The sequence below is a fragment of the Hordeum vulgare genome, chromosome 6H (assembly GCF_904849725.1).
Source record: "Hordeum vulgare subsp. vulgare chromosome 6H, MorexV3_pseudomolecules_assembly, whole genome shotgun sequence".
Classification (NCBI taxonomy): Eukaryota; Viridiplantae; Streptophyta; class Magnoliopsida; order Poales; family Poaceae; genus Hordeum; species Hordeum vulgare.
The window spans coordinates 24276750-24295738 of record NC_058523.1 but is presented as its reverse complement, the minus strand read 5'-3'; the positions used below and the strand labels follow the sequence as shown (position 1 = coordinate 24295738).

General features: G+C 45.7%; 1 long non-coding RNA gene across 1 annotated transcript; it reads left to right on the top strand.

The window, feature by feature from the left end:
- Window positions 1–8625: 8625 nt before the first annotated feature.
- Window positions 8626–12389, top strand: LOC123402143. The gene is made up of 4 exons (XR_006611237.1): window positions 8626–8695; window positions 11091–11213; window positions 11710–11879; window positions 12304–12389. It is a non-coding gene; the product is annotated as an uncharacterized LOC123402143 (long non-coding RNA).
- Window positions 12390–18989: the final 6600 nt, after the last annotated feature.

Genomic DNA, 18989 nt, shown 5'->3' with positions numbered 1-18989 from the left:
TGATGATGCTGTAATTTTAAATTCAGCTAGTTTCTTGTATCTTGCCTTACATGAGGAATCATCAATATCTGATCTTTATCTTGTTTAATCTAGGTAGCAGCCTCTGTATCACTGCAATCTGACAAAGTGGAGGGCCTAGAAGGTGAAGCTTCTTTTATGTCTGAACAAGCATCGGTTTTTAATTAACAGTAATCCATGATCAGCAACAGTTTCTTTCACTAATTTTCAGTTAACAGCAATCCATGATATTTTTTCACCATGATCAGCAGCAGTTTTTGTATTAAAATGAATGTATTCCATGAATTTTAAGTTAACAACTGAATTTACTCCTTTATTGGCATTGTCATGATTCAGTTAACACTAAATCAACTTCATTAATTTTCAGGTACAGTATTCTGACGGAGTACCTTCTTCATAGTGCAGAGGAGCAAAATTGTTCTAATCAGCAGCAGCACAGCACAGTCACTTGGATCAGCGGAAGAGGAGAATCAGCAGCACGGGCAGAGGAGCAGCATCAGCTAGTTCTTCAGGTACAATGGAAAGCAAGCAAGCTTATATCTGAAAAATGAGTTAGCTAGGCTCAGAATTTTGAGTTGACCCCTTTACATAAGTTTTAGATAAAGTGTCAAGATTTCTTTAGAGTATTTATTTGTGTCGTTTGGAAGTACGGTTTGAGAGCAGCTATCAGTTTAGTTTGCTGTCCCGAAATATATGTTCCTGGGTACAGTATTTTGATATGGGAGGTTAGGCCCAGTTAGAGGTGGTATTAAAATAAAGTTACAACATGAAAATTTTAGAGGCTGTTCTGTAGATACTTAAAACACATATCACTTGTCAGGTTTCGTTCGGTATATTAAATCCTATGAAATTATCAAAGTGGGTTGTACTATGTTGGACAGAATTTTATGTTTGGACTTGGGTGAATGTAACCAGACTTATACTCTTAGATTTTGTCATAGTTGATGGTGTGAGGACTTATAATGTGACAAAGTATATACGTTGTTGCAACACCTATATAATGTGATAAAGTATATACATTGTTATCTAAGTTGAGCTGATTTTGATTTTCGTATGTTATGGGGGGACAATAGATATTGCTGTATGTTCATTCTTGAGGGTACAGACTTGTTAAACTATTGATGATTTTTTGTTGGGTGACCTATTTTTGTCCATATGAAAGCAGAGGACCATATGGTCTGTGTCCTTTTCATCCATATGAAAGTAGAGGCACATTGTGGTGCTAGTTTGCTGGGTTTTGTCTCCGACCATCGTGTCGTGATGATTTTGCAAGTACCCCGAGAGGCCCTTGAGTTTGCCGGAATGTCGATTAACTTCGGTTCCTGCAAATTCGGGTACTCCATATGTCCTATTGGCAGCAAAGGTCATGCTGAAATTTTCCTTGAATTTTAGCATGACTTTGCTAAAAATAGGACATATGTGGTACTTGCGACTAATGCATGGCCCGGGGTATCTTAGTACTTAATTAAGTAGGATCAACCCCCCCTTTATTCTTGCTGCATTAAACCATAGGTGGCAATAGAGCCAAGTGATTAGGACCAACTTAGAATTCTCCTTACCTTTTCTTGATAGGGTATATTATTAGAAGATACCCATATATATCAGTCAACCTAGGGTGCCTCGGCATCGGTAAACCCTAAATGATGAAAGCTTAACTTAGCATTTAGGGTGCCTCAGCGTCGACAAACCCTAAATTATAAAACCTTGGCTTTTAGGGTGCCTCGGTGTCGATAAAAACCTAAATGATGAAAGCTTAGGCTTTTAGGGTGCCTCGGCGTCGACAAACCCTAAATGATAAAAGCTTAGCTTTTAGGATGCCTCGGTGTCGACAAACCCTAAATGATGAGACCATGATCTTGTTCCTTGACAATAACCACCTTTTTGACCAAACTTTTTTCCTATTTAGAGCGAAACATGGCCCACAACGATGAGGCCGGCGGTTCGGGCAAGGCATTCTGGGAGCTGTCCCAGGAGATGGAGGAAGAACCTCACTGTTATGAGGACGCCGTGGAAGACACCAATCCTGAGTACACAACCCCTAGTGGCATCGGGGATGACACCACTGATGGTGCCGCCGAGGATGCCACCACTGATAATGGCAGCGCACGCACAGATGGCAGCCAATCTAAGAGGCAACGGAAGGACCGGCGCCCGAACGTGCCCAACACCGTAAAGGAGGAATTTAATGAAGTGAACTCCGACGGGTATCCAACGGCGCCCAAAGAAATAGTCAAGGGGTACACGGTTCAGCTCGGGTGCATTCTTCGGAGCACTGTCTCGATCAACACCGAGAACCTAAGGCATAAGGACCAAGGGAATTTGCGCAACCTCCTCTTCACGAACCTGCACGAATGATACAAGTTCCCCGGTGACGTCGCAAACACACGCCTCTCAAGTAATAAAGTGAACAGTGCCTGTCTACTTGGAGAAGCGCGGTGAAGAGAATGATTGACAAAGGTGATAGTTATGAGAAGATCAAGGCGAAAAATCCTTCGATCAGTGAAGATGGCTACAAGGAGTTCAAGATCAAGTGCGAGAGCAAGGCAACCGCGGAATCAAGTCAGTGGGGGAAAGAAATGCAAGAGTTGAACTTAGGGGTCCACCAACTCGGTCCCGGCGGTTACAGAGTGGCGGAACCTATATGGGACAAGGAGGACGCGGAGCGTGCCGAGCAAGGCCTACCACCCCGCTTCCAGAAATACGGTGACAAGCAGACCAGGAACTATGTCAGGACCCGGTACAAGGTGGACCCGGTAACAAAGGAGCTTACCACCGATGCGAAGACTAGGGCGCTTGAGCTTGTTCTGGTAAGGAATACACCCCACGTAATTAGCTCCATATGGTTGCATTCTAATTAATGAAGCCAAATTTCTAAATGGTTCATTCCTTCCGCAGGACACTGAAACCAGTAGCGCCGGGTCGTCTCAGAGCTCCCATTGTGACACCAATTTAAATAGGGTGTTTAACGTAATGAAAAACAAGGATAAGTCCAGTAAGCCGTCGTCAGCTGGTCGTGTGGTCGGCAAAGGCTTGTCCACGAAATGGTCATCATACTATAACGCTGGTGGGCGAAAGGAGAGAAAGACCAACTTAGAAAGCCAGTCGCGCGAGGTTGAAGAACTCAAGGCAAAAGTGGCGCGGATTCCGGAGATGGTCCAAGAGCTAGTGCAACACCAAGTGGGAGGGGTGATCATCGCCATTGTGCCTACCTTGATTGAGGGGCTGCAGGCATGGATTGCAGGCGGCCAACAGGGGCCGCCCCCGATTCCCAGCTTCACAGGAAGCAACTCGCACAACGCGCAGGCGGCGCCATTGGTGTCTCTGGGGCCGGCACGGGCATTGGACCTTATTAATGCACCCGGGTGTGCGAAGAATACGTCGGCCGGCACCTCGGCAGCAAGCGGCCCCTCCGTCACTTGCACGCCCGCCGTTGGCGGTTCCTCGACATTAGCCGAGCTCGACGCCATCACGGTAACTAAGCCTCTCTCGGCCGATGACTTCATCTCCTTGCCTTTGACTGGGCATCCCCTGACGCCCTACATGTTTTCGCAGGGCGCCGGCGCCGACGTTCCATGCACTCTCCTGCACTTCGTGGGCGGCGAGTTGATCGATGTCGCCAAGGGTAGAATCGTTCAACCGGGCAACCCCATGTTCCACGGTAAACCGATGCCACCCACCACGTATAGGGTTCAACTGGTTCGGGTGCTGCCAGGCTGTGACGACTTGTTACCTCCGTTCCACCCCGCTGGGGCCGACAAAGATGATGTGATGACCCTCAGCGCCTGCTTAAGCTGGCCCTTGCTTTGGCCGAAGAGCCAGATTCATTTGGGGGCGGGGGACACCACCCCACAGACAACACCGCCAGTCGTGCCGGCGCCAAGACATGGCAAGACCGCCGCAACGCTACCGGACATGCATATGGCACAGGATCCGGACATGCATATGGCACAGGATCCGGACGACGACGACGACGACGGTACATTTACCAAGGTCGATAAGTACTTTGCTGAACATGGGTACGGTGAGCAATTCTTGGGGCCTCCTTCTCAAGAACCCAACCCTACAAAAGACGACCGCAATCCAGCTGGTACCGCGGAGAAACCCAATTGCAACAGGCGTTGTCTGGCGTTTAGTTTTGAGGAGACGCCTCCAGCTGCCGCCTTCACCGAGCCTCAGAAAGCCGAGGTGCGAAATATTATCAGCCCCAACACACTCAAGAAGGTGGTCTCTGAGCAGAACTCGATCCCATTACATCAGCAGAAGAAGGGATGGAAAAGAAAGACTAACAAGGGTGCGAGCTAGCCGGCACCGAGTACGATCCGTGGTCTGGACGGGCCACCTTCACCTAAGGATATATCGAGGAGGGTGCATGTGGCGGGTAGGCTGATGCTACCGACTAATCTGCTCAATGCTGCAACCGGTGCTATGCGGAGTCTGCATGACAGTGTTCTTTGTTTGGAGAAGCGGCGTCTCTCCGAGAATAATGTGGCATACCCGGTTTTCGTGGCCAAGGTGCCAGAGGGAGAGGGCTTTGTCGATAGCGACATCGGGGGTATGATCGTCCTGCGGTTTGCTGATATCTTCGCTATGTTTAACCTTCATCCGCTGCACTACACCTTCATTCGGCTATTTTCGCTGAGTATGGAGATGCGGATCATTAGAGACAAGACCCCGGACCTAGTGATAGTCGACCCCTTCTATATGCGTGCCAAGATCTTGGGCAGCGCTGGGGACCGGCAAGTCGCGAGTTCATACCTCGAAGGCGTCATTCTAGCAAACTCAGATAAGGATAACTTCCTCGTGCCTTACTTTCCCTGGTAAGTTATCCCCTCATCGCCCCGTAACATATGATTTCTTAGATTTTGATAGTCCTTTTTTTTCTAACATTCCGTGTTTTGTGCAGTGACACACGTTGCACACTCATCCTCTTAAGCCCGAAATATTCCATGGCCACGTATTTCGATTCGGACCGTCAGTCGAAAAAAGACTACACAAATATCAAGAAAGTTCTTGATGAAGCTCTTCCCGGCTACGCCATATCTGGAGGCACCTTCAACAGGACAAGTCTTAGGCACGACAAGAACGTGTTCACCCCCAATACGACGTTCCCTTGCGTCAAGCAGCCGCCTGGCAGTCAGAAGGAAGCCTACTACGCCCTCCATCACATGCGGGCGATCATACGGGACAGTAATCACCTTCGGCTATCAAATAATCTCAAAGATTGGGCAGCACGCTTGTCGGCAATCCAGGATGCGGACATCAGACAAGAATTCTTTCGCATCCAGTCGGAGTTTGCGGAAATCATCCATCAAGATGTCCTTCGTACCTCGGGGCAGTTCTACCTCAGATCTCAACTGTCCAATAGTGAGATAGATACAACGCTAGAAATGCACGCTGACAACGACCGCAATTTCATGACCATCACGAAAGACGGCGGCTTCATCCACGTTCCCGTGAATTCCTACTAATTCATGTTGCAATATTAAACTTTAATGAACTTGTATGTCTCTTTGGTTTGGACAGTCGTTCAACTTATATGTAATCGATGCTACACTACTAGGAAAAGGGCTATAGATGATATAGATACTAATGGCGCACCACACAAGCAGTGCGCCACTACTATATAGTAGTGGCGCACCATGTGAGGTGTGCCATTAGTGTGATGGCCACTAATGGCGCACCACACACTCGGTGCGCCACTACTATATTTTTTTTTATTTTTTTGCAAAACTACTAATGGCGTACCAGCAGCTGGTGCGCCATTAGTAACCAGGGTTACTAATGGCGCATCTGTTAGTAGTGCGCGAGTACTATAATTTTTTTTGGTTTTTTTGCAAACTACTAATGGCGCACCACAACTAGTGCGCCATTAGTAACCAGTGTTACTAATGGCGCATCTATTGGTGGTGCGCCACTACTATTGTTTTTTTTGCAGAACTACTAATTGCGCACCTGGGACCACTTTCATTCTCTCCACCTCCTCCTCCTCCTCCACCTCCTCGTCCAAGCTTGTCTCGGGTGCCTCCTCCTCCTCACCTCATTTGCATCATAGTGTCCCAATAGTGTCCCCCCGCACCCTGCCCCGCTTCACCGCCGCCGAGCACCCACCGCACCCTCCCCCGCTCCGCCGCTGCCGCCGACCCACGCACCCTCCCCGGCCCGCTCCACCGCCGCCGATGACCCCCCGCACCCTCCCCCGCTCCACCTCCGCCGACGACCCCCCGCACCCTCCCCAGCCCGCTCCACCGCCGCCGACGACCCCCGCACCCTCCCCCGCTCCACCGCCGCCGACGACCCCCCGCACCCTCCCCTGCTCCACCGCCGCCGCCGACCCCCCACACCCTCCCAGGCCAGCTCCACCGCCGCCGACGACCCCCCGGACCCTCCGCTCCACCGCCGCCGACGACCCCCTGCAGCCTTCCCCGCTCCACCGCCGCCGACGATCCACTGCACCCTCCCCCGCTCCACCGCCGCCGTCGACCCCCCGCACCCTCCCCTGTCTCCTCGCTCGGTTCCCCCGAACGGAATCGGCCGAGCGCACCACCCACCCCCTCCCCCCCCCCCCCCCGAGCGCCACTGCTATCCAAAAAAATACTAATGGTGCACCTCTCTGGGGTGCGCCATTGCTATCCAAAAAAAGATTACTAATGGCGCACCTCTCTGGGATGCGCCATTGCTATATAAAAACATTTACTAATGGCGCACTCCATGGGGATGCGCCATTGCTATCAAAAAAACATTCTAATGGCGCACCGCTCTGGGTGCGCCATTCCTAACCCCTCTGCCCTCGCCTCTCCTGTGCCCTCGCCCTCGTCCACGGAGACGCCGCCCACCCCTCCCCCACCCTTGTCCACGGAGACGCCGCCACGGAGATGACGCCGCCGCCACCGCCCTCCCCCTCCCCCACCCTCGTCCATGGAGACGCTGCTCACCCCCTCCCCCACCCTCGCCTCTCCTCTGCCGTCGCCCTCGTCCACGGAGACGCCGCTCCTCCTCGTCGCCGCCTGCGCCGCCACCTCCACGCTCGATGCCTTCCACGTCCCCTCCATCAAGGCCCAAGCCCACGTACGTATGCCGTCCGCCCCTCCCCTCTCCTGGCCTCTCTTTAGAGCGGTCTTCTGTAGTTGAGCCCTCTGAACCGCGAGCGCTCGCCTGAATCCGTCACGCGATTCGCGGAGGTGGTGTCGCTAGTAGTAACGCCGGAATTTCGCGATCCTGTGAGGAGCCCAGTAGTAGGGTTCGGGGCTTGACGTCGCCGGTGGGGGTGAGCTTTTGGGGATCTGGCCGGTTCTGTGTCCGTGAATTCGCCGATCTGCCCGGATGCATCTTGGTAGGGCAGGTTCATTGTACCAGGATATTCGTTTACCTAGTATTCTATACGAGTACAAGTGTTTAGGCTCTTACGAGTTGTATGAAAGTTGGGTTCAGATTCCATGGCTTGTTCCTTGTGGTCACCGAAAAGTCTGTTGCTTTATCATACATGATTTTCTCGTTGTTGTGGAAGGCACACCTTCAACCCCCTGCTTGTTCCTGTTTTATACATGTAGTAAAGCCTGATTATTGATTCTCTTGTGCTCCCGTAGGTAACGAAGATAAATCGATTCCACAAACAGATAAATGGGAACGACAAGGTTTGTGCTTTTACGCAAAACGAACGGAGGGAGTACTTCTATTGTAGCACCACTAACAAATTTATGAAAACAAATGTGACAGGTGACCTTGACCTTCAGTCTATCTGCAAATTTGGAATCACTTTTCACGTGGAACACAAAGCAGGTGATATTTTCATTCTAGTAGGATGTGCAATGCTAAACTATTCTCTAAATGTGTAGATGCCCAGTAATCGGTAGAGCGCACCACCCACCCCCTCCCTCCCCCCGAGCGGCGCCATTGCTATCAAAAAAATAAAATATTACTAATGGCGCACCTCTCTGGGGTGCGCCATTGCTATCCAAAAAAAGATTACTAATGGCGCACCTCTCTGGGATGCGCCATTGGTATACAAAAAAAAGATTACTAATGGCGCACCGCCTGGGATGCGCCATTACTATCAAAAATATTTACTAATGACACACCGCTCGGGGGTGCGCCATTGCTAACCCTTCCCCCCACTAAAATCCCAGTCCCCTTTCTATCTGCCCCAATCCATCTCTCACCCGCCCACTGCCCCGACCCGTACTGCGCCGCCGCCGCCCCCGCGCCCCCGCGCCTCCCATCTTGCTTCTCAGTTCTCTCCCCACTCCCCAGATCTGGCAACCTCGCTCCGGTATAGAAGGACCCCTCCTCCCACGGCCGTCGGGCCCTCGTCCTCCACCCCATAGCCACCGCGTCCGACCTCCACCGCGCCGCTGCCTCCCTCCCTCATCGGCAGAGCCCGCCCCCTAGTAGTCTTCCACACACCCATGGACGACGGCGACAGTGACGCGGCAGCCGCCTCCCTCCTGCGCGTCTCTTCTGGCGACGGTACCGCACCCACCTACGACGTCTGCTGCACAAAAAGCGCGATGGAGGCGGGCGGACCAAAGCTGGCCGCGTGGGGTGGATCCCCGTCCACCCTATTCTCTCGCCTCGGTGTGTCTCATGGGGGAACTCGCGGCCCTCGACGGCGGCGAGCGAGGAGGCTCCCGCTGCAGCTCCGAGCACCTTCCCGACATGCTGCATGGCCTAGACGGCCAAGGTAATCCCTTATTCCTTCTCCATCCTGCCAAGTACGTACATAGCTTGCAGCAATGTCATGTGCTGCTGCTTCCTTGGGCAGACTAGCGCCGCAGATCCGGATGTTTGCCACATACATTTTTTTTCCAGAGAGAGGAACGGACATTTGTATCCGGAATAGATACCATAGTATGTTTGTTTGCAAGAGATCCGTTGAACTCAAATACAACTCTAAGTATAGGGATGAAGTCATCTAGGAAATAGATCTGAGGACTATGGTGAAGTTACAAAATAAAAATCAAATCACTTGCACATATCAAACTGACTTCTGAGCAGGAATTTGGTTGCTCCATAAAAGCTGCAGTTTTACAATTTGTTCTTTCTTGAGTTCCACGGATGCATAGCTCCCTGAGTTGTTTGGCTGTTTACATGCATGTTTATGGGCTATTTTGTGCAACTAAATAAATTCATTTATGGTTGTCAGATACTCATGTCCTTTATTAGCTTGATGAGGTACACCTTATGTAGGACTGAATTAAAAATATTACACTTCTCGGTGAAAACTTTATCTAGCATATGCAATGTTATGTTCTGTGAGCAGTGTCAAGTTAGAAGAATAAGTTATGCATCTGAAAACAAATCTCTTCTTTTTTTCATATTCAAAGAAAATAAGTTAGTTGTTGAGTGTTTACTTCCCAAGTGACAACTGAGTAATCACGTTCCGGTACAATAAAAAATGGCAAGCCAGAATGTGCTAGCTATTTGCCAATTTGTCGTAACATGCATGTAAAGAGACGGCAGCAGTTTATGCACATTTCTTGACTTCAACAGATGACTATCCAGATTCAATTGGGACCGCTAAGGTTGGCACCTTTCTCTCTCTTCCTTGGAGCTGCATGATTCCGTTCGAGTTGCTTATCTCCACTTCCCCTGATGCGATTTCCCTCCTCACGCAGGTTAGGTAGGAGCACAAAGGTAGATTGGAAATTACCAGCGAGTCCATCTCCTACTTCGACTGCAATGTAATGCTGAGTCTCACTTGCTTTCTTCCCTCTCTTTTCTCTTCTTATCAGAGCAAAGATGCATTTCAGGCGATGAACTCAACCATTGCTCTGGGTTTGTGTGTGTGTGTGTGTGTGTGTGTGTGAGGGTGAGAGAGGGAGAAGTTGTTAGCTTTAAGCTGTCTTGTGATTTCGTTTCCACTTGAATCTGCTATATGACATCTTCCATGTTGTTTGTATTACACCGTCGCGTCTCATGTAACTTATGAGGCTGGAGATGGACAGCTTTTGTTTGTCTTCAGCCTTTACGTAACCTTTCCTAAGATATGTGCTTTCACTGCTTACTTGTGGATCTGAAAGTTTTTCTTTGATTAGATGGTGTTGGTTGTAACAGAATAGTAGAATGCATTGGCTAGCAGATGTGAGGTTATTCGGCTTTAAGTATACAATTAACGAATGCATTTACTTGACAGTGTTTGTAATCTGCATGAAAAGTTTATCCTCTAAAGAAGCAAATTGCGTCCTGTCCTGTGCATACGCCCAACTGTTTATTATATGGAAGAAAAATATAAGATGCCAACCTGATACACTCTTCCTAGAGTAAAATTGTCATTTCCTGCTTGTGGTATTTACTTTGCATTCACTAAACAGGCGTATCTACTCTGTATAACAAAGGTCCTGATACATAATTTCATTCACAATTCTGTATGGGATGTTGGATTGTCCTATGCTTCATTGACTCTTGATTATCTTATGATAACCGACTAGTATTGAAGTTGATGTTGTCCCATTCGATTGTTTTTGAAGAATTCTGGGAAGCAAAAAATGTTTGAGAATGCATTGAACCTGCATGTTGTCGATGTGCTTACTAAAGTTTCATGACATTGTCAGTCTTTTCAAGTTACTAATAACATGGTATTCTGGAGTTGCTGATAACAATCAGCTTAGTTGTAATTGTTGATCGAACTGGGTGTTGCTTTTATGTTATACTCCCTCCGTCCCAAATTAATTGACTTACATTCATCTAGATACGGATGTATCTAACACTAAAACTTGGTTAGTCATGTCCGTATGTAGACAAATCTGAGTCAACTAATTCGGGACGGAGGGAGTATTGTTCAGTGAGCTTTTTATAGAGGTACAAGCTGGTCTTTGTGTTCAGAGGCTTGATATGACTGTTAACTCTATATTGTTTGGCTGTGTATATTTGCAAATGAATATTGATGCTAATCACATAGAGGAAATATGCAGGTCATGGTCTTAATCACGTGCGATGGATTAACATATTTCCTTCTTTTTGCTATGATTGCAATGTGGCTGCTGATGACTCACTGTCTTCAAAATACTTTTTATTGATCAATAAAACTATTAACAAGCCCTGTTAAACAATAACAAGCTCTGATGCTCTGTTTTCAGTGAGATTGCGAAGAACTTGCCACTTGCACCAGTAAAGCTCCATTGCACTATGCCTGCTGAAGATGCAATTAAAATCAAAGAAGGTGAATCTGGGAGACAGCCTTGCAGAGACACCTTTGAAAGGTTCGTTTATTATTTCAAACTGCTCAGTTTTGTAGATCATGCCCCAAAATAAATAGGTCTCAACATTATTGCTGCTAGTAGTTGATAGTCTGTCAATTGGGTTGACTCAGTTTATGTTCATTTTTCTGATGTATACTTCTATTTCTCTGCAAGATGTATGATACCCGTATTAGCAAATCTTAAGTGGTGAAGTCGATTCATGACTGTAATGCTTGCAGTCTTGACCCCCCCTCCTGGTCACTGGTCATGATAAGCATTTCATATTGTACAAACAAAAGTATTGTTTTTCATTGAGTTTTTTTGTGTCAAGCAATATGTGTAACTCCATCTTAGCTTGCAGAATACACAAGAACTGTTAGTTTTTAATGCCTTTTTGTATTTTTGTCATATTGTTGTATCGACACAGTTTCAGTTCTTTTAGGTACACTTTACTTACCTTAAGCTCTCAACTATTTGTTTGTTGTGTTGTTGGCTTAATAAAACTGATGTAACTCAGTTTCTTGTATGTACCCATGAGGACCGTCATGGTATCCACCCGCACCCTCTTGTTGGTTTTCTATGCGGTGCCTCAGCCTCCTATAGATGACCGAAAGCTTGCAGTAGCATCATCATCATCTCTGTCTCCTTCCTCACAAGCTTCATGTCGTAGATGAGGTCGCAACCGAGGTATGCCCTCCTCTCCTCCCTTCTCCTTCCTATCAAGTGCTTGTGTGAAAAGCAATTTTAACGAAAAACCAATCTCTGTTTGTTGTGAAGTGTAGTACATAGTGTTATTTTTCCTGTTGTTAAATTTTACAGGTTGAGAAATATGTAGGTTAACATCATTTGGTTGATATTTTGCTTCTTGGTCTTTGTAGGAGTTGATGTGAGATTCAATTCAATTATCTTTTACATATATGGTCTTGGTAGGAGTTTTAGTTTTGTAGTGTCTTTTAATTTGATATGATTTCTATTCTTCAAAAATATAAATCATGAGAGTAAAACTAAATCTTCTTGTTGCCGTTTTGCAGTGCCCTTTTTAATTTGATATGATTTCTATTCTTCAAAAATTTAACTTTGGATACTCATGCGTGTGCTATTGAACTTATAGGTTTGCATCACGGATGCCGTCGACGGTGGGCATACATGCTGTGGCGGAAGCTCATTGCATATTGTAGGTTGAACTCATGCTTTTGTCTGTTAACTCTTGTTGCATATGTACACATGTTATGAACCCTCCTTGAATATGTATGTGTGTTTTTGTGAAACTATGTTGGATATGTATGCATGTGTGGACTTTGAACTCATCATCGGTTTGTTATTTTGTGAACTTGTAATATATTGGATATGTATGCATGACCATTTCATTTGTGAATTCTTGTTGCATATGTACGCATGCTTTTGTGAAACTATATTATTGTTGTGATCTATTGGATATGTAATATATTGTTGTTGTCGTTGTGATCTATTGGATATGTAATATATTGTTGTGATCTATATTGTTCTTGTCGTGATATATTGGATATGTAATATATTGTTGTTGCCATTATGTATAAATTGTGTGCCCGTTGGCACTCGACTTACATGGGGACATTCGGCTTATATGTAAGCCGAGTGTTTTCACTATTGCTCTCTGCTTACCCAGGATAAGCCGGTCCTTAGTAAGGCGTGTGTTATAAGGCGAGGAAAACAGTCGGCTTATATGTAAATCGAGTGTAAACCGTTGTAAGAGCCGAGTGTTTCGGGCACTCGGCTTATATGTTTTTTCCTATAGTGTGTGATCTCTATATTCTGTGCAATAATATGTTTTGTAACCTATGCAAATATCAGAAAAAAAATAAAAAAACCTAATATTCATATTAGTGGCGCACCACTCACCACTTTAGTGGCGCACTGCAAAAAGCACACTAGTGGCGCATCGTCAACTAGTGCGCCATTAGTAAGCCAGAGCACGTGGGTAAATATGGCCCTGAGAGGCATACCATGAACTGCCTGGTGCGCCATTAATATACCAGATACTAATGACGCACCATGAACTATAGTAATGACGCACTGCCTAGTGCGCCATTAGTATACCAGATATTAATGGCGCACCATGAGCTATACTAATGACGCACTGCCTGGTGCGCCATTAGTATACCAGATACTAATGACGCACCATGAGCTATACTATTGGCGCACTGCCTGGTACGCCATTAGTATACCAGATACTAATGGCGCACTTGTGGTGCGCCATTAGTAAAAAAATCTAATGGCGTGATGCTAGTGGCGCACCTATAGTGCGCCATTAGTAGCCAAAATAGGTGTGCCATTAGCAAGCCTTTTCCTAGTAGTGCTATTTATTAGTAGGAGCATGAATCGTGCTGTTATAGTTGTAATATTAAACTTTAACGAACTTGTATATCTCTGTGAATTGTTACTAACGTTTTGTTTGGCTAGTGCATAGAGATGCCGTCGTATGTCGTGTACAAGGGTAAGGTTCCCGGAGTCTACGACAACTGGGAGGAGTGTCGGAGGCAGGTTCACCGATTCAGCGGTAACAGTTACAAAGGATACACCACAAGGGCGGAGGCAGAAGTTAGATATGCACGCTATCTAGCGGGAGAGAGGAGGGAGCGTTGGAGGAACCAGATGAAGACCAGTTTCATTGCGATTATGCTCATCGTGATGACCGCAGCTCTCTTCTATGTGATGGTTGTTTAGATGGTCGATATCGACTTGTAATGTGAAGACAAACTCGCTATTCGCTGTCTCAAGACTTGTAATGTTCTAACCTTGTTCGGTATTTTAAATTCGGAGACTAATATGATGAATTGCATTCGGAGACTAATCTTCTATTGTATTCGATAAATCTGTTCTTTATATGTTGTGCTCTCTATATTCTCTGCAATAATATATTTTGTAATCTGTGCAAATATCAGGAAAAAAAACCTAATATTCATACTAGTGGCGCACCACTCAGCACTTTAGTGGCGCACTGCAAAAGCACACTAGTGGCGCATCGTCAACTAGTGCGCCATTAGTAAGCCAGAGCACATGGGTAAATATGGCCCTAGGAGGCATACTAATGGCGCACCATGAGTTATACTAATGGAGCACTTCCCTGGTGCGCCATTAGTATACCAGATACTAATGGCGCACCATGAGCTATACTAATGGCGCACCATGAGCTATACTAATGGCGCACTTCTTGATGCGCCATTAGTATACCAGATACTAATGGCGCACCATGAGCTATACTAATGGCTCACTGCCTGGTGCGCCATTAGTCCTGTGGTGCGCCATTAGTAAAAAAATCTAATGGCGTGGTGCTAGTGGCGCACCTATAGTGTGCCATTAGTAGCCAAAATAGGTGCGCCACTAGCAGGCCTTTCCCTAGTAGTGTGGAAGAGGCTTAGTTAGCGGATCTGCAACATTCAGATCCATGTGCACTTTGCAAATATTTATATCCTCCTTGATGTAATCGCGGATGGAATTTAGCGCCCCTTATGTGTCTGGTCCTCTTGCGAAACCTTGGTTCCTTGGCTAGAGCAATGGCACAAGTGTTGTGATGTCAGCTGTACGTGCTCCCCTGGCAACGGCGCTAGGAATAGTCGTGTCGACGGCAAATATGCAAAGGATTTCCCCCGTGGCCTTGGTGCCTTGCGTAGGTGTTCCCTCCAAGCGGAAAGGATGATGTAGCACAGCGGTGGTAAGTATTTCCCTCAGTTTGAGAACCAAGGTATCAATCCAGTGGAGGAGTATCACAAGATCCTGCACAAACACAAAGAACCTGCTCCCAACACTATGAAGGGGTTGTCAATCCCTTATAGATTATTTGCCAAGTGAGAACTGAAAGCAATAAAGTAACAAAGCAAAGTAAAAGCGGAGGTGTGAACGATAGATGTGAGTAGACCCGGGGGCCGTAGTGTTTACTAGTGGCTTCTCTCATGAAAGCAAGTAGACGGTGGGTGAACAAATTACTGTCGAGCAATTGATAGAACTGCGCAAAGTCATGACGTCATCTATGTTAATGATTATATCTATAGGCATCACGTCCAAAACAAGTAGACCGATACTGTCTGCATCTACTACTATTACTCCACACGTCGACCGCTATCCAGCATGCATCTAGTGTATTAAGTCCAAAAGAACAGAGTAACGCCTTAAGCAAGATGACATGATGTAGATGGAAAATCTCATATCAACGACAGAGCCCACCTTGTTACCCTTGATGGCAACTACTTAATGTGTGCCTTGCTGCCCCTACTGTCACTGGGAAAGGTCCCCACATGGTAGAACCCAAAACCAACAACTTCTCCCATTGCAAGAATCATAGACCTAGTTGGACAAACAAAACCCAAGACTCAGAGAGACTTACAAGGATATCAAATCATGCATATAAGAAATCAACAAAGACTCAAATATATATCATAGATAATCTGATCACAAATCCACAATTCATCGGATCCCTACAAACACACTGCCAAAGAAGATTACATCGGATAGATCTCCATGAAGATCATGGAGAACTTTGTATTGAAGATCCAAGAGAGAGAAGAAGCCATCTAGGTACTAACTACGGACCCTTAGGTCTGAAGTGAACTACTCACAAGTCATTGGAGGGGCGATGATGATGATGAAGAATCCCTCCAACTCCAAAGCCCCCTCCGGCAGGGCGCCGGGAAGGGTCTCCAGATGAGATCTCGCGGAAACGGAAGCTTGCGGCGGCAGAAAAGTATTTTCGAGGCTCCCCTGATTTTTGCTGTATTTTAGGGAATATATAGGCCAAAGATCTAGGTCAGGGGGCGCTCAGGGAGGCCACAAGCCCTGCCACCGCCGCCTCCCCTGGTGGCGGAGTGGGGGCTTGTGGGCTCCCTGGAGCCCTCCTGGCTTGGCCCACAGGCCCCCTGATCTTCTTCCTTTCTGGAAAAAATTATTTCGGAGATTTTATTCCGTTTGGACTCCGTTCCAAAATCAGATCTGAAAAGAGCCAAAAACACAGAAAAAACAGGAAGTGGCACTTGGCACTGAATTAATAAGTTAGTCCCAAAAAAGATATAAAAGGTACATAAAACATCCAAAGATGACAAGATAACAACATGAAACCATCAAAAATTATAGATACGTTTGAGACGTATCAAGCATTCCCAAGCTTAACTCCTGCTCGTCCTCGAGTAGGGAAGTGATACAGAATGAATTTTTGATGCTTTCATGCTACCTAGCATAGATGTCCTTTGTAACTCCTCTTATGTGACGTGAATGTTCAGATCCATTAGATTCAAAACAATAGTTTGCTATTGACGTGGAAACAATAATAATTCAAGCAAACTAGCAAGGTAATCACGAACTTTCAAAATAACAAGGCCAAAAGAAAGTTATCCCTACAAAAGCATATAGTCTAGCTACGCTCTATCGTCATTGCACAACGAATTTAAATCATGCACAACCCCGGTATTGGCCAAGTAATTGTTTCACACCTTTACTTTCTCAAAGCTTTTCAACTCTCACGCAATACATGAGCGTGAGCCATGGTTTTAGCACTTTAAGTGGTGTAGAGTGTGGTGGAGGTTGCAAGACAAAAAAGGAGAAGATAGTCACATTAACTAGGGATATCAATGAGCTGTGGAGATGCTCATCAATAGATATCAATGTGAATGAGTAGAGATTGCCATACAAATGATGCACTAGAGCTACGAGTATGTGAAAGCTCTTAAAGAAAACTAGTGGGTGTGCATCCAACGTGCTTGCTCACGAAGACCTAAGGCAATTTTGAGGAAGCCTATCATTGGAATATACAAGCCAAGTTATATAATGAAGATTTCCCACTAGCTATATGGTGGTGACAAAACGAGAGACTCTCAATCATGAAGATCATGGTGCTTAATATGCACAAGTGTGGAAAAGTGGTAGCATTGTCCCTTCTCTCTTTTTCTCTCATTTTTTTGGTGGGCTCTTTGGCCTCTTTTTTTATTATTTTGGTGGGCTTCTTTGGCCTCTTTTATTCCTCACATGGGACAATGCTCCATCAATGATGATCATCACACTTTCAACTCAAAACTTAGAGCAACTATGACTCTATATGGAATGCCTTGGTAGTGTACCGTGGCAATGATCTAGCATGGCATAGACATTAATGGAAACATCATGCTAGCTATCTTACATCATGCAGTGGAAATGTAGACGTGGTGGCACATGTCATGGTGGTAGTTGCATGGCAATATATCTCGGAATGACTTTGAAAAAGCCATAGTAGGTAGGTATGGTGGATGTTTTGAGGGAGGCTAATGGTGGGTTTTTGTGCACCGGCGAAAGTTGCACGACACTAAGAAGATAGTGATGGTGGAAGGTGAAAGTGCATCTAAACCATGGACTCAACATTAGTCATGAAGAACTCATATACTTGTTGCAAAAGTTTTATTAGTAATCGAAACAAAGCATTCAACGCATACTCCCAGGGGAAGGGTTGGTAGGTATAAACCATCACGCGATCCCGACCGCCACGCAAAGGATGACAATCAATAGACTAATCATGCTCAGATTTTATCACATAGCGGTTCACCATACGTGCATGCTACAAGAATAACTAACTTCAACACAAGTATTTCTAGATCCACAACACCTTACTAGCATAACTTAAATATTACCAAAACCACAACTCAAAACTAATTGAGATGAATCAAACTTCTCTAACTATTCAATGCACATGAAGGTGGAAGTTTTCGTATTCCTTTGGATAACTACCCCTTTTGAGACTACTTTCAAAGCATAGATCAACTACCAAGCCATGCATCGCTGTGCTCTAAAAGATATAAGTGAAGCACATAGAGCAAAAGCATCTAGCTCAAAAGATATAAGTGAAGCACATGTGAGCTGAATTGTCTACCAAAAGATATAAGTGAAGCTCGACAAAATCACGGTGAGTGCATGTATCTCTCTCTAGGTGTGAAGCAAGGATGATTGTGACACAACAAAAATAAAGGACTCCTACGATACAAGACGCTCCAAGCAAAAACACCTAACATGTGGTGAATAAAAATATAGCCCCAAGTAACGTTGTCGATGGATTGAAGACGAGAGAGGGGATGCCTTCCCGGGGCATCCCCAAGCTTAGGCTTTTACGACATCCTTGAATATCTTGGGGTGCCTTGGGCATCCCCAAGCTTGAGCTCTTGCCACTCTTTATATCTTTGTCCATAAGAAGTTCACCCAAAACTTGAAAACTTCACAACACGAAACTTAAACAGAAACTCGTGATAACATTAGTATGAGAAAGCAAAGCACCACTTCCTTAAGTACTGTAGCAAACTTAAATTCTACTTATGCTGTTGTTGGGTTACTGTATTTTCAATCTTCCATGACTAATACCCCCCGATACTATACATAGTTTCATCAAAATAAGCAACCAACACAACAAAAACAGAATCTGTTAACAGCAGACCAGTCTGTAGCAATCTGTATGTTTCGTATACCTCTGGTACTTGAAAAATTCTGAACAATTACGGTAGTCTGAAGAATTTGCGTAGCAATCAGCAGAAAAAAGAGTCAACTCAAAAGCTCTTACAGAAAAAAATGAAAATTCTTTCCGTGAGCAGAAAGTTTCTGTCTTTTCCAGCATGACCAAACGATCATCCCCAAGACTAATCATAACGGTTTTGCTTGGCACAAACGAAAAAAAACACAAAAAACACAATCATAATAGAATTATGAAAGTGTGGAAAACACAAAACAGAAAGAAAAAGGATAGATTCGTTGGGTTGCCTCCGAACAAGCGCTTTTGTTTAACGCCCTTAGTTAGGTATTCAATGATGCTCTCAC